This window comes from Lolium perenne, chromosome 3, assembly GCF_019359855.2.
Source record: "Lolium perenne isolate Kyuss_39 chromosome 3, Kyuss_2.0, whole genome shotgun sequence".
Lineage (NCBI taxonomy): Eukaryota > Viridiplantae > Streptophyta > Magnoliopsida > Poales > Poaceae > Lolium > Lolium perenne.
Window position 1 is genome coordinate 149,136,803 of NC_067246.2, and position 15,352 is coordinate 149,152,154.

The window sequence follows — 15,352 nt, forward strand, 5'->3', positions numbered from 1 at the left end:
ACGTGGTTCGTCCCAACACTTCCACCTGTTTTTCCTTGATAAATAAGAGACAGACGATGACCTTATTTTATATAGGTTAAGTTCACGAACACTATGGTATAATTATGTGTAAGTCCAAGTTATTCATATAGGTTAACTTCATGAACACACGTTGTTCTGTATTTTGGTGAAATCAAAATTAAGCAGAGATGAAGATCTTTGTTTGAATCCAGTGCTGAACATATTTTCCCCAAATTTTCTACCCGTATTGTGATGAACACACGCCGGTCTGTTGTTTGGTGGAGTAGCAAACATGAAGATCTTTGTTTTGAATACCACGCTGAACAATTTTTTTTTCAAAAATTAGCTAAACTCGCGCTGTAAAACATATTAGGCGTAAATGCCTTCAGTAACAATCAGGGTTCCAGCTAATTTTCCACTTGGCCTAATTTTAGGCGCAAAAGTATTGTACAATATTCCCCACTTGGCCTAATTTTCCACTTTTGGGTTGTCATCGGCTATCTACATGGTAATTTACGTGGACCTACTAGCTCAGGTGATAACGGTCCAATAACTGCAAATGGGTGTTTCTACTCATGTACTTTCGGCCCCTTTTGTAATAAAAAACGGATTCTATGATTCGCCAGAAAAAATAAGGAGATTCTACATGCAAGGTGTTTTTATTTCTTTTGTATTCTCGTGTTGCAGTTTATGAAACTGTGTATACCCAATATGAAAAACATTGATCGCTCCATACCTCCATAGAGCACGATATGTTGAAAAAATCACGAACTGGATTTTAAATTTTCAAAATTTCTGAAAAAGTCCTAGCCAGTGCACAACTTTTTGCTGCAGTGGCAGTGCACCCGGTTCGTCATCTAGACCGAACTCTTGTGTTCGAATCCTTTTTAAACATATTTTTTGTACTAGGGTTTAGGGAAATCATGGGTTAAAAAACCAAGGAAACATTTATCATTTTGAGAGGTTGATATATGGGACCCATCTTGCATCTGCGTCCTCATCATTGACAAGGCAGCAGGAGATCGAAAGAAAAAATCAAGTAGCCAAAAAGCAGGGGTCAAAAATAATCCAAGAAATGAAACATTTATTCTACATAGAGGATGACATGTGGGACCCATTTTGCAGCAGCGTCCTCAACGTTAACAAGGCGGCAGGGGATCAAAAGAAAAAACAAAGTAGCCATAAATCAGGGGTTAAAAATAAATTTGAGAAAGAAAACGTTTATTCAACAGAGAGGCTAACATGTGGGACCCGTCTTGCAGCCGTAGCCTCAACATTTATCATTCACAGAGGATGACATGTGAGACCTATGAGCGAGCAGCATTCTTAACGTTCATCAAAAGCGCATGAGATCGAAAGAAAAAGGCAAGTAGCCCAAAATCAGGTGTCCAAAAAATCAAAGAAAGGAAATATTTATCGTACATAGAGGCTAACATATGGGACCCATTTTACAGCAGCGACATCAAAGTTTCAAAGGCGACAGGGGATTGAAAGAAAAAGGCAGGTAGCTTGAAATCAGGGGTAAAAAATAAATCAAAGAAAGGAAAGGTTTATTGTTCAGAGAGGCTGATATGTGGGACACATGAGCCAACAACGTCCTCGACGTTTCAAAGGCGGCAGGGGGTCGAAATAAAAAAGACAAATAGATAAAAACTAGAGTTCAAAAATAAAGCCAACAAAAGAAACATTTATTGTTCATAGAGGCTGCCATGTGAAACCATGAGCCAGCATCGTCCTCAAAAGGCGGAAGGGGATCGAAAGGAAAAGTAAAATTGCTAGAAATTAGAGGTCAAAAATAAATCCAACAAAAGAAAGGTTTATTGTTCATAGAGGTTGCCATGTGTGATCCATGAGCCAACAACGTCCTCAATGTTTCAAAGGCGGCAGGGGATCGAAATAAAAAAACAAATAGCTAAAAATTAGGGGTAAAAAATAAATCCAAGAAAGGAAATGTTTATTGTTCATAGAAGCTGACATGTGGAACCATGAGCCAACAACGTCCTCAATGTTTCAAAGGCGAAGGGGGATCAAAAGAAAATGGCAAATAGCTAGAAATTAGGGGTAAAAAATAAATCCAACAAACAAAAAGTTTATTGTTCATAGAGGCTGACATGTGGGACCGATGAGCTAGCAGCGTCCTCAACGTTTCAAAGGCGGCATGGGATCGAAAGAAAAAAGCAAATAGCAAGAAATTAGTGGTCAAAAATAAATCCAACAAAGGAAACTTTTATTGTACATAGAGGATGAAATGTGGGACCCATTTTTCAGAAGCGGCCTCAACATTTATCGTTCAATGAGGATGACATGTGGGTCCCATTTTGCAGGAGCGGCCTCAATGTTTCAAAGACGGGAGTTGATCGAAAGAAAAATGCGAATAGCCAGAAATTAGGGGTCAAAAATAAATCTAAGAAAGGAATGGTTTATCGTTCAGAGAAGCTAACATGGGGGACCCACGAGCCAGCAGCTTCCTCAATGTTTCAAAGATGGCAGGGGATGGAAAGAATAAGACAAGTAGCCAAAAATTAGGGGCAACAATTAAATCCAAGAAAGGAAACTTTTATTGTTCATAGAGGATGACATGTGGGACCCATGAGCCAGCAGCGTCCTGAATGTTTCAAAGGCGGCATGAGATCGAAAGAAAAAAGGCAAATAGCCAGAAATGAGGGGTGAAAAATAAATCCAACAAAAGAAACTTTTATTGTACATAGAGGATGACATGTGGGACCCATTTTGCAGCAGCGGCCTCAACATTTATCGTTCAGAGAGGATGACATATGGGTCCTATTTTGCAGGAGCGGCCTCAACGTTTCATAAGCGGCAGGGGATCGAAAGAAAAAAGGCAAATAGCCAGAAATTAGGGTCAAAAATAAATCCAACAATGAAAATTTTTACTGTTCATAGAGGCTGATGATGTCTACGCACACTCCTTTTCCTGTAGACAGTGTTGGGCCTCCAAGAGCAGAGGTTCGTAGAACAACAGCAAGTTTTCCCTTAAGTGGATCACCCAAGGTTTATCGAACTCAGGGAGGAAGAGGACAAAGATATCTTTCTCAAGCAACCCTGCAATCACGATACAAGAAGTCTCTTGTGTCCCCAACACACCCAATACACTTGTCAGGTGTATAGGTGCACTAGTTCGGCGAAGAGATAGTGAAATACAAGTGGTATAAATGTATATGAGTGGTAATAGAAATCTGAATAAAATATGGCAGCGAGTAAACATGCAACAGAACAGTAAACAAACGGAGATTCGATGTGTGGAAACAAGGCCTAGGGATCCTACTTTCACTAGTGGACACTCCCAACATTGATCACATAATAAAACCACTCTACACTCTCTTGTTGGATGATGAACACCATTAATTGTGTAGGGCTACAAGAGCACCTCAATGCCGGAGTTAACAAGCTCCACAACATTCAATGTTCATATTTAAATAACCTTAGAGTGCATGATAGACCAACGCAATTATACCAAGTACTAACATAGCATGCACACTGTCACCAACAGACTATGAAAGGAGGAATAGATCACATCAATACCATCATAGTAATAGTTAACTTCATAATCTACAAGAGATCACAATCATAGCATATACCAAGTACTTCATGATGCACACACTGCCACAATTACATCATGGAGGAGGAATAGACTACTTTAATAACATCACTAGAGTAGCACATAGATGATATTCAACTAGATCACAAAGAGAGAGATGAACCACATAGCTACAGCGGAGCCCTCAGCCCCGGGGGTGAATTACTCCCTCCTCATCATGGAGGCAGCGATGGCGGTGAAGATGGCGGTGGAGATGGCGTTGGAGATGGCTTCCGGGGGCAATTCCCCGTCCCGGCAGGGTGCCGGAACAGAGACTTCTGTCCCCCGAATTGGAGTTTCGCGATGGCGGCGGCTCTGGAAGGTTTTCTGGTGTCTCGTCAATCCGTGGCTTATTCCCCCGAAGTTTTTAGGTCAGGAGGCTTAAATAGGCAGAGAGGCAGAGTCGGAGGGCTGACGAGGCGGCCAGACAACAGGAGGGCGCGCCCCCCTGGGCCGCGCCGCCCACACGTGTGGGGCCCCCAGGGCTCCCCTCTGGTGCCTCTCCGGTGTTCTGGAAGCTTCGTGGAATTATAAGATGCTGGGCGTTGATTTCGTCCAATTCCGAGAATATTTCCTTACTAGGATTTCTGAAACCAAAAACAGCAGAAAACAGGAATTGGCACTTCGGCATCTCGTCAATAGGTTAGTTCTGGAAAACGCATAAAATCATCATAAAGTGTGAAAAAAACATATAGGTATTGTCATAAAACAAGCATGGAACATCAGAAATTATAGATACGTTGGAGACGTATCAGGATCCCCAAGCTTAGTTCCTACTCGTCCTCGAGTAGGTAAACGATAAAAGAATAATTTCTGAAGTGACATGCTACAAACATAATCTTGATCATACTATGTAAAGCAATGGTAAAGACAATGATTAAACAACTGAATCATATAGCAAAGACTTTTCATGAATAGTACTTTCAAGACAAGCATCAATAAGTCTTGCATAAGAGTTAACTCATAAAGCAATAGATTCTAAATAAAGGCATTGAAGCAACACAAAGGAAGATTAAGTTTCAGCGGTTGCTTTCAACTTTCAACATGCATATCTCATGGATAATTGTCAATGCAAAGTAATATGATGAATGCAAATATGCAAGTATGTAAGAATCAATGCACAGTTAACACAAGTGTTTGCTTCTAAGATAGAAAGAATAGGTAAACTGACTCAACATTAAAGTAAAAGAATGGCCATTCAAAGAGGGAAGCATGGATTGCTATATTTGTGCTAGAGCTCTTATTTTGAAATCATAAAGAGAGCATAAAAGTAAAGTTTGAGAGGTGTTTGTTGTTGTCAACGAATGGTAGTGGGCACTCTAACCCCCTTGCCAGACAGACCTTCAAAGAGCGGCTCCCATGAAACATTTTTATTTTTGGGTGGCACTCCTTCCAACCTTTCTTTCACAAACCATGGCTAACCGAATCCTCGGGTGCCTGCCAACAATCTCATACCATGAAGGAGTGCCTTTTATTTTAGTTTTATTTAGATGACACTCCTCCCCACCTTTGCTTTCTCCAGCCATGGCTAACCGAATCCTCGGGTGCCGTCCAACAATCACATACCATGGAGGAGTGTCTATTTTTTTGTAAAATTTATGAAAGTTAGTTAATTTGGGACTGGGAATCCCATTGCCAGCTCTTTTTGCAAAATTATTGGATAAGCGGATGAAGCCACTAGTCCATTGGTGAAAGTTGCCCAACAAGATTGAAAGATAAACACCACACCCCTCATGAGCTATAAAACATTGACACAAATAAGGGATGATAAATTTTGAATTGTTTAAAGGTAGCACTCAAGCAATTTATTTTGTAATGGCGGAGAAATACCATGTAGTAGGTAGGTATGGTGGACACAAGTGGCATAGTTTTTGGCTCAAGGATTTGGATGCACGAGAAGTAATCCCTCTCAATACGGCTAAGGCTAGCAAGGTTATTTGAAGCAAACACAAGTATGAACCGGTACAGCAAAACTCACATAAAAAACATATTGCAAGCATTATAAGACTCTACACTGTCTTCCTTGTTGTTCAAACCCCTTACCAGAAAATATCTAGACTCTAGAGAGACCAATCATGCAAACCAAATTTTAGCAAGCTATATGTATTTCTTCACTAATAGGTGCAAGGTATATGATGCAAGAGCTTAAACATAATCTATATGAGCACAACAATTGCCAAGTATCAAGTTATTCAAGACATCATACCAATTACCACATGTAGCATTTTCTGTTTCCAACCATATAACAATTAACGAAGCAGTTTCAACCTTCGCCATGAACATTAAAAGCTAAGAACACATGTGTTCATATGAACCAGCGGAGCGTGTCTCTCTCCCACACAAGCATGAATTTATTCAAACAAAACAAAAATAAAAACAAACAGACGCTCCAAGTAAAGTACATAAGATGTGACCGAATAAAAATATAGTTTCAAGAGAAGAAACCTGATAAATTGTTGATGAAGAAGGGGATGCCTTGGGCATCCCCAAGCTTAGATGCTTGAGTCTTCTTTAAATATGCAGGGATGAACCACGGGGGCATCCCCAAGCTTAGACTTTTCACTCTTCTTGATCATATATCATCCTCCTCTCTTGACCCTTGAAAACTTCCTCCACACCAAACTCAAAGCAAACTCATTAGAGGGTTAGTGCATAATAAAAATTCACATGTTCAGAGGTGACACAATCATTCTTAACACTTCTGGACATTGCAAAAAGCTACTAAAAGTTAATGGAATAAAGAAATCCATCAAACATAGCAAAACAGGCAATGCGAAATAAAAGGCAGAATCTGTCAAAACAGAACAGTCCGTAAAGACAATTTTTTTAGGTGCACCAGACTTGCTCAAATGAAAATGCTCAAATTGAATGAAAGTTGCGTACATATCTGAGGATCACTCACATAAATTGGCAGATTTTTCTGAGTTACCTACAGAGAACCCTGCCCAAATTCGTGACAGACAGAAATCTGTTTCTGCGCAGTAATCCAAATCTAGTATCAACCTTGCTATCAAAGACTTTACTTGGCACAACAATGCAATAAAATAAAGATAAGGAGAGGTTGCTACAGTAGTAACAACTTCCAATATACAACAAAACAGTAGCAAAATAAACACATGGGTTATCTCCCAAGAAGTGCTTTCTTTATAGCCATTAAGATGGGCTCAGTAATTTCAATGATGCACTCCCAAGAAATAGTAGTTGAAGCAAAAGAGAGCATCAAGAAGCAAATTCAAGGTTTATCAACTTTCAACATGCATATAGAGAGGTGTTTTAGTAACATAAAAATTTCTACAACCATATTTTCCTCTCACATAAAGATTTTCAGTAGCATCATGAACTAACTCAACAATATAACTATCAAGTGAAACATTCTTATCATGAGCTTCATGCATAAAATTATTACTCTCCACATAAGCATAATCAATTTTATTAGTAATAGTGGGAGCAAATTCAACAAAGTAGCTATCATTATTATTCTCATCAAGTGTAGGAGGCATAGTATAATCATAATAAAATTTACTCTCCATAGTAGGCGGCACCAAAAGACCACTATCATTATAATCATCATAAATAGGAGGCAAAATATCATCAAAGTAAATTTTCTCCTCAATGCTTGGGGGACTAAAAATATCATGCTCATCAAAACTAGCTTCCCCAAGCTTAGAATTTTCCATATCATTAGCAGTGATTGCGTTCATACTAATAACATTGCTACTAGCATGCAAGTAAGGCTCCCTAGGTTTTTTAATTTTCGCATCACACAATTCATGTCTTAACTTAGGAAATAAATTAAAAAGCTCACAGTTGTTTTCCATTATGCCTTACTAGTGTAAAACAAGAAACAAAAAGATGAAATTGCAGGATCTAAAGGAAATAGCTTCAAGCACTTACAACGGCACCAGAGAATAACTTAGTTACCTGGGACCAGCGTGTGAGTGCCTTTTACCTTTCCTCCCCGGCAACGGCGCCAGAAAATAGCTTGATGTCTACGCACACTCCTTTTCCTGTAGACAGTGTTGGGCCTCCAAGAGCAGAGGTTTGTAGAACAGCAGCAAGTTTTCCCTTAAGTGGATCACCCAAGGTTTATCGAACTCACGGAGGAAGAGGACAAAGATATCTTTCTCAAGCAACCCTGCAATCACGATACAAGAAGTCTCTTGTGTCCCCAACATACCCAATACACTTGTCAGGTGTATAGGTGCACTAGTTCAGCGAAGAGATAGTGAAATACAAGTGGTATGAATGTATATGAGTGGTAATAGCAATCTGAATAAAATATGGCAGCGAGTAAACATGCAACAGAACAGTAAACAAACGGAGATTCGATGTGTGGAAACAAGGCCTAGGGATCCTACTTTCACTAGTGGACACTCCCAACATTGATCACAATATAAAACCACTCTACACTCTCTTGTTGGATGATGAACACCATTAATTGTGTAGGGCTACAAGAGCACCTCAATGCCGGAGTTAACAAGCTCCACAACATTCAATGTTCATATTTAAATAACCTTAGAGTGCATGATAGACCAACGCAATTATACCAAGTACTAACATAGCTGTAGGAAAACGTTGCATAGAAAACAAAAAATTTCCTACCGCGAACACGCAATCCAAGCCAAGATGCAATCTAGAAGACGGTAGCAACGAGGGGTTTATCGAGTCTCACCCTTGAAGAGATTCCAAAGCCTACAAGAGTAGGCTCTTGTTGCTGCGGTAGACGTTCACTTGCCACTTGCAAAAGCGCGTAGAAGATCTTGATCACGATCGCTTCCGGCGCCACGAACGGGCAGCACCTCCGTACTCGGTCACACGTTCGGTTGTTGATGAAGACGACGTCCACCTCCCCGTTCCAGCGGGCAGCGGAAGTAGTAGCTCCTCTTGAATCCGACAGCACGACGGCGTGGTGTCGGTGGTGGTGGAGAAGTCCGGCGGAGCTTCGCTAAGCGTGCGGGATTTAGTGGAGGAGAGAGGCCGCTAGGGTTTGGGGAGAGGGGGCGCCGGCCACTATAGGGGTGCGGCCACCTTGTGGTTCTTGGGTGGCCGGCCCCCTCCCCTTGGCCCCTCATTATATAGGTGGAACCCCAAGTGTTGGTCTCCAAGTCTTCGAATAAGAACCGAACCAAAAAACCTTCCATATGGTGGGAAAACCTACCCAAGCTAGGACTCCCACTAGAGGTGGGAGTTCCACCTCCCATATGGGGGGGGGGGTGGCCGGCCCCCTAAGGGGGAGTCCACTTGGGACTCCACCCCCACTAGGGTTGGCCGGCCATGGAGGTGGAGTCCACATGGGACTCCACCTTCCTTGGTGGTTTCTTCCGGACTTTTCTAGAACCTTCTAGAACCTTCCATAGCACCTTCCACGTCATTTTAATTCACATAAAATGACATCCTATATATGAATCTTATTCTCCGGACCATTCCGGAACTCCTCGTGATGTCCGGGATCTCATCCGGGACTCCGAACAAATATTCGAACTCCATTCCATATTCAAGTTCTACCATTTCAACATCCAACTTTAAGTGTGTCACCCTACGGTTCGTGAACTATGCGGACATGGTTGAGTACTCACTCCAACCAATAACCAATAGCGGGATCTGGAGATCCATAATGGCTCCCACATATTCAACGATGACTTTAGTGATCGAATGAACCATTCACATACGATACCAATTCCTTTTGTCACGCGATATTTTACTTGTCCGAGGTTTGATCTTCAGTATCACTCTATACCTTGTTCAACCTCATCTCCTGACAAGTACTATTTACTCGTACTGTGGTATGTGGTCTCTTATGAACTTATTCATATGCTTGCAAGACATTAGACGACATTCCACCGAGAGGGCCCAGAGTATATCTATCCGTCATCGGGATGGACAAATCCCACTGTTGATCCATATGCCTCAACTCATACTTTCCGGATACTTAATCCCACCTTTATAACCACCCATTTACGCAGTGGCGTTTGATGTAATCAAAGTACCTTTCCGATATAAGTGATTTACATGATCTCATGGTCATAAGGACTAGGTAACTATGTATCGAAAGCTTATAGCAAATAACTTAATGACGAGATCTTATGCTACACTTAATTGGGTGTGTCCATTACATCATTCATACAATGACATAACCTTGTTATTAATAACATCCAATGTTCATGATTATGAAACTAATCATCCATTAATCAACAAGCTAGTTTAAGAGGCATACTAGGGACTTCTTGTTGTCTACATATCACACATGTACTAATGTTTCGGTTAATACAATTATAGCATGATATATAAACATTTATCATAAACATAAAGATATAAATAATAACCACTTTATTATTTCCTCTAGGGCATATCTCCTTCAGTCTCCCACTTGCACTAGAGTCAATAATCTAGATTACATTGTAATATACCTAACACCCATGGCATTCTGGTGTTGGTCATGCTTTGCCCTAGGGAGAGCTTTAGTCAACGGATCTGCTACATTCAGATCAGTGTGTACTTTGCAAATCTTTACTTCTCCATCTTCGATGTACTCGCGAATCGAGTGGTAACGCAGCTTGATATGCTTCAGCCTCTTGTGCGACCTTGGCTCTTGTGCATTGGCGATGGCACCCATGTTATCACAGTAAATGATTAATGGGTCCAATGCACTAGGAACCACACCGAGCTCTACAATGAACCTCTTCATCCATACCGCTTCTGATGAAGCCTGCGAAACCGCTATGTACTCGATTCTGTTGAAGACTTCGCCACCGTGCAATCGCTTCGAGCTTGCCCGACCATCGCAGCACCATTCAATATAAACACGTACCTGTGACTGTGACTTAGAGTCATCAGGATCAGTGTTCCAACTTGCATCGGTGTAACCGTTTACAACGAGCTCTTGGTCACCTCCATAACAAAGAAACATATCCTTAGTTCTTTTCAAGTACTTCAGGATATTCTTGACCACTGTCCAGTGTTCCATTCCTAGATCACTTTGATATCTGCTAGTCAAACTAATAGCATGTGCTATATCCGGTCTAGTACATAGCATGGCATACATGATAGATCCTACTGCCGAGGCATAGGGGATATTACTCATCCTTTCTCTTTCTTCTGTCGTAGCCGGTCCTTGAGTCTTACTCAAGACCTTGCCTGGTAACATAGGTAAGAACCCTTTCTTACTTTCGTCCATTCTAAACTTTTTTAGAATCTTGTCCAGATATGTACTCTGTGATAGCCCTATTAGGCGTCTTGATCTATCTCTATAAATCTTGATGCCTAATATATACGATGCTTCACCAAGGTCTTTCATTGAAAAACTATTATTCAAATAACCTTTAACACTGCTTAATAGTTCTATATCATTCCCGATCAATAATATGTCATCTACATATAATATCAGGAATGCTACAGAGCTCCCACTCACTTTCTTGTAAATACAGGCCTCTCCATGACACTGTATAAACCCGAAGTCTTTTATCACCTTATCAAAGCGTCGGTTCCAACTTCTCGATGCTTGCTTCAGTCCATAGATTGAACGCTGAAGTTTGCATACTTTGTCAGCATTTTTAGGATCGAGAAAACCTTTGGGTTGTACCATATACAACTCTTCCTCAATGTCTCCATTAAGGAACGCCGTTTTGACATCCATCTGCCAAATCTCATAATCGAAAAATGCAGCTATTGCTAACAAAATCCTCACAGATTTTAGCTTCGCTACAGGTGAGAAAGTCTCATCGTAGTCAACTCCTTGAATTTGTCGGAAACCCTTTGCGACAAGTCGAGCTTTATAGACAGTAATATTACCATCAGCATCTGTTTTTCTCTTGAAGATCCATTTATTCTCGACAGCCTTTCGGCTATCAGGTAAGTCTACCAAAGTCCATACTTTGTTATCATACATGGATCCCATTTCGGATTTCATGGCTTCTTGCCATTTGTTGGAATCTGGGCTCATCATCGCTTCTTCATACGTCGCAGGGTCCTCATCATTATTATCCACAATCATGACATTTAGACAAGGATCATACCAATCAGGAGTGGTACGCTCCCTTGTCGATCTGCGAGGTTCAGTAGTTTCCTCGTTCGAAGTTTCATGATCATTATCATTAGCTTCCTCTGTTGCCGGTGTAGGTGGTACAGGTACAACTTCCGGTACTGCGCTACTCTGATCAACGAGTATAGATTCATCAATCTCATCGAGTTCTACTTTTCTTCCAGTCACTTCTTTAGTGAGAAATTCTTTCTCAAGAAAGGTTCCGTTCTTAGCAACAAAGATTTTGCCTTCGGATCTGTGATAGAAAGTGTACCCTATAGTTTCCTTAGGGTATCCTATGAAGACGCATTTCTCCGCTTTGGGTTCTAGCTTGTCCGGTTGTAACTTCTTTACATAGGCTTCGCAACCCCAAACTTTCAGGAACGACAGCTTAGGTTTCTTATTGAACCATAATTCATACGGTGTCGTTTCTACGGATTTTGATGGTGCTCTATTTAAAGTGAATGCGGCTGTCTCTAATGCATAACTCCAAAATGATAACGGCAAATCAGTAAGAGACATCATAGAACGAACCATATCTAAGAGAGTTCGATTACGACGTTCGGACACACCGTTTCGTTGTGGTGTTCCCGGCGGTGTCAATTGTGAAAGTATTCCTCATTTCTTTAAATGCATGCCAAACTCATAACTCAGATATTCACCTCCACGATCAGATCATAGAAATTTAATCTTCTTGTTACGTTGATTTTCTACTTCACTTTGGAATTCCTTAAACTTCTCGAAAGTTTCGGACTTGTGTTTCATGAAATAGATATACCCATATCTACTCAGATCATCTGTGAAGGTTAGAACATAACGATAACCACCGCGCGATGCTACGCTCATCGGTCCGCACACATCGTTATGTATGATTTCCAATAAGTCAGTAGCTCGCTCCATCATACCAGAAAATGGAGTCTTTGTCATTTTTCCCATTAGACATGCTTCGCATCTATCAAGTGACTCAAAGTCAAGTGATTCAAGTAATCCATCTTTACGGAGTTTCTTCATGCGTTTCACTCCAATATGACCAAGACGACAGTGCCACATATAAGTAGAATTATCATTCAATTTAATTCGCTTAGCATCAACGTTATGTATATGCGTATCACTACTATCGAGATCTAACAGAAATAAGCCATTCTTTTCTGGTGCTCGACCATAAAAGATATTATTCATAAAAATAGAACAACCTTTATTCTCAGACTTGAATGAATAACCGTCTTGCATTAAACAAGATCCAGATATAATGTTCATGCTCAACGCAGGTACAAAATAACAATTATTTAGGCTTAAAACTAATCCCGAAGGTAGATGTAGAGGAAGTGTGCCGACTGCGATCACATTGACCTTGGATCCGTTTCCACCACGCATCGTCACTTCATCTTTCAATAGTCTCCGTTTATTCTTTAGTTCCTGTGTCGAGTTACAAATATGAGCAACCGAACCAGTATCAAATACCCAGGTACTAGAACGAGGACCAGTGAGATAAACATCTATAACATGTATATCAGATATACCTTCTTTCTTCTTCTTGACAAGGCCGCTCTTCAGATCAGCCAGATACTTGGAGCAATTACGCTTCCGGTTGTCCCTTCTCCTTGCAATAATAGCACTCAGCATCAGGCTTAGGGCCGTTCTTAGGTTTCATAGGAGGCGTGGCAGCTTTCTTGCCACCCTTCTTGAATTTTCCCTTAGACTTGCCCTGTTTCTTGAAACTGGTGGTCTTGTTGACCATCAACACTTGGTGCTCTTTCTTGATCTCAATCTCAGCAGCTTTTAGCATGCCAAAGAGTTCAGGTAACTCCTTGTTCATGTTCTGCATATTGTAGTTCATCACAAAGTTCTTGTAACTTGGTGGCAGTGATTGAAGGACACGATTAATCCCCAGTCTGTTAGGAATCACTATTCCCAAGTCACTGAGTTTCTTCGCATGCCCGGTCATGGCGAGCATGTGCTCACTAACGGAGCTGCCTTCTTCCATCATACAGCTGAAGAAATGTTTCGATGCTTCATAGCATTCCACGGCCGCATGAGTCTCGAATATAGCTTTCAGCTCATTCATCAACTCATGAGGATCGTGGTGCTCAAAATGTTTTTGAAGATCGGATTCCAGACTGCACAGGATGGCACACTGAACTTGAGAGTTCCGAGTTATCCGAGTCTCGTAAACAGCTTTTACTTCATCAGTTTCAGTTTCTGCAGGAGGGTCACCTAGCGGTGCATCAAGCACATATTGCAGATTTCCGCCAGAGAGGAAGATCCTCACATGACGGAACCAGTCGGTGAAGTTGCTACCGTTGCTCTTAAGTTTTTCTTTCTCTAGGAACTGGTTAAAATTGATTGGGGACGCCATCTCTACAACATATATTTGCAAAAGTTTAGACTAAGTTTATGACAAATTGAGTTCAAATTTTAATTCAACATAATTAAAAATCTAGGTGAACTCCCACTCAAAACAATATCCCTCGCATTGTCTTAGTGATCACACGAGCCAAATCCACCGCACCTATGTCCGATCATCACGAGACAAGGTGTGATTTCAATGGCGAACACTCAAAGTGTTCATCATATCAACCATATGATTCATGCTCTACCTTTCGGTATCACGTGTTCCGAGACCATGTCTGTACATGCTAGGCTCGTCAAGGCCACCTTAGTATCCGCATGTGCAAAACTGTCTTGCACCCGTTTTATGTACTTGTTGATTCTAACACACCCGATCATCACGAGATGCTTCGAAACGACAAGTCATGGTAACGGTGCTACTAAGGATGAACACTTTATTATCTTGAGATTTTAGTGAGGGATCATCTTATAATGCTACCGTCGCGATCTAAGCAAAATAAGATGCATAAAAGGATTAACATCACATGCAGTTCATATGTGATATGATATGGCCCTTTTGTCTTTGCGCCTTTGATCTTCATCTCCAAAGCACGGACATGATCTCCATCATCTTCGGGCATGATCTCCATCATCGTCGGCGTAGCGTCAAGGTCAATGGTGCCATCTTCATGATTGTCCTCCATGTAGCAACTATTACAACTACTTTGAAATACTACTCAACATGAAATTTAAAGACAATCATAAGGCTCCTGCCGGTTGCCACAATACAATAATGATCATCTCATACATATTCATCATCACATTATGGCCATATCACATCACCAAACCCTGCAAAAACAAGTTAGACATCTCTAATTTGGTTTGCATATTTTACGTGGTTTAGGGTTTTCGAGAGAGATCTAATCTACCTACGAACATGAACCACAACGTTGATACTAATGTTTTCAATAGAAGAGTAAATTGAATCTTCACTATAGTAGGAGAGACAGACACCCGCAAAGCCTCTTATGCAATACAAGTTGCATGTCGAACGAGGAACAAGTCTCATGAACGCGGTCATGTAAAGTTAGTCCGAGCCGCTTCATCCCACTATGCCACAAAGATGCAAATTACTCAAACTAAAGATAACAAGAGCATCAACGCCCACAAAACCATTGTGTTCTACTCGTGCAACCATCTATGCATAGACACGGCTCTGATACCACTGTAGGAAAATGTTGCATAGAAAACAAAAAATTTCCTACCGCGAACACGCAATCCAAGCCAAGATGCAATCTAGAAGACGGTAGCAACGAGGGGTTTATCGAGTCTCACCCTTGAAGAGATTCCAAAGCCTACAAGAGTAGGCTCTTGTTGCTGCGGTAGACGTTCACTTGCCGCTTGCAAAAGCG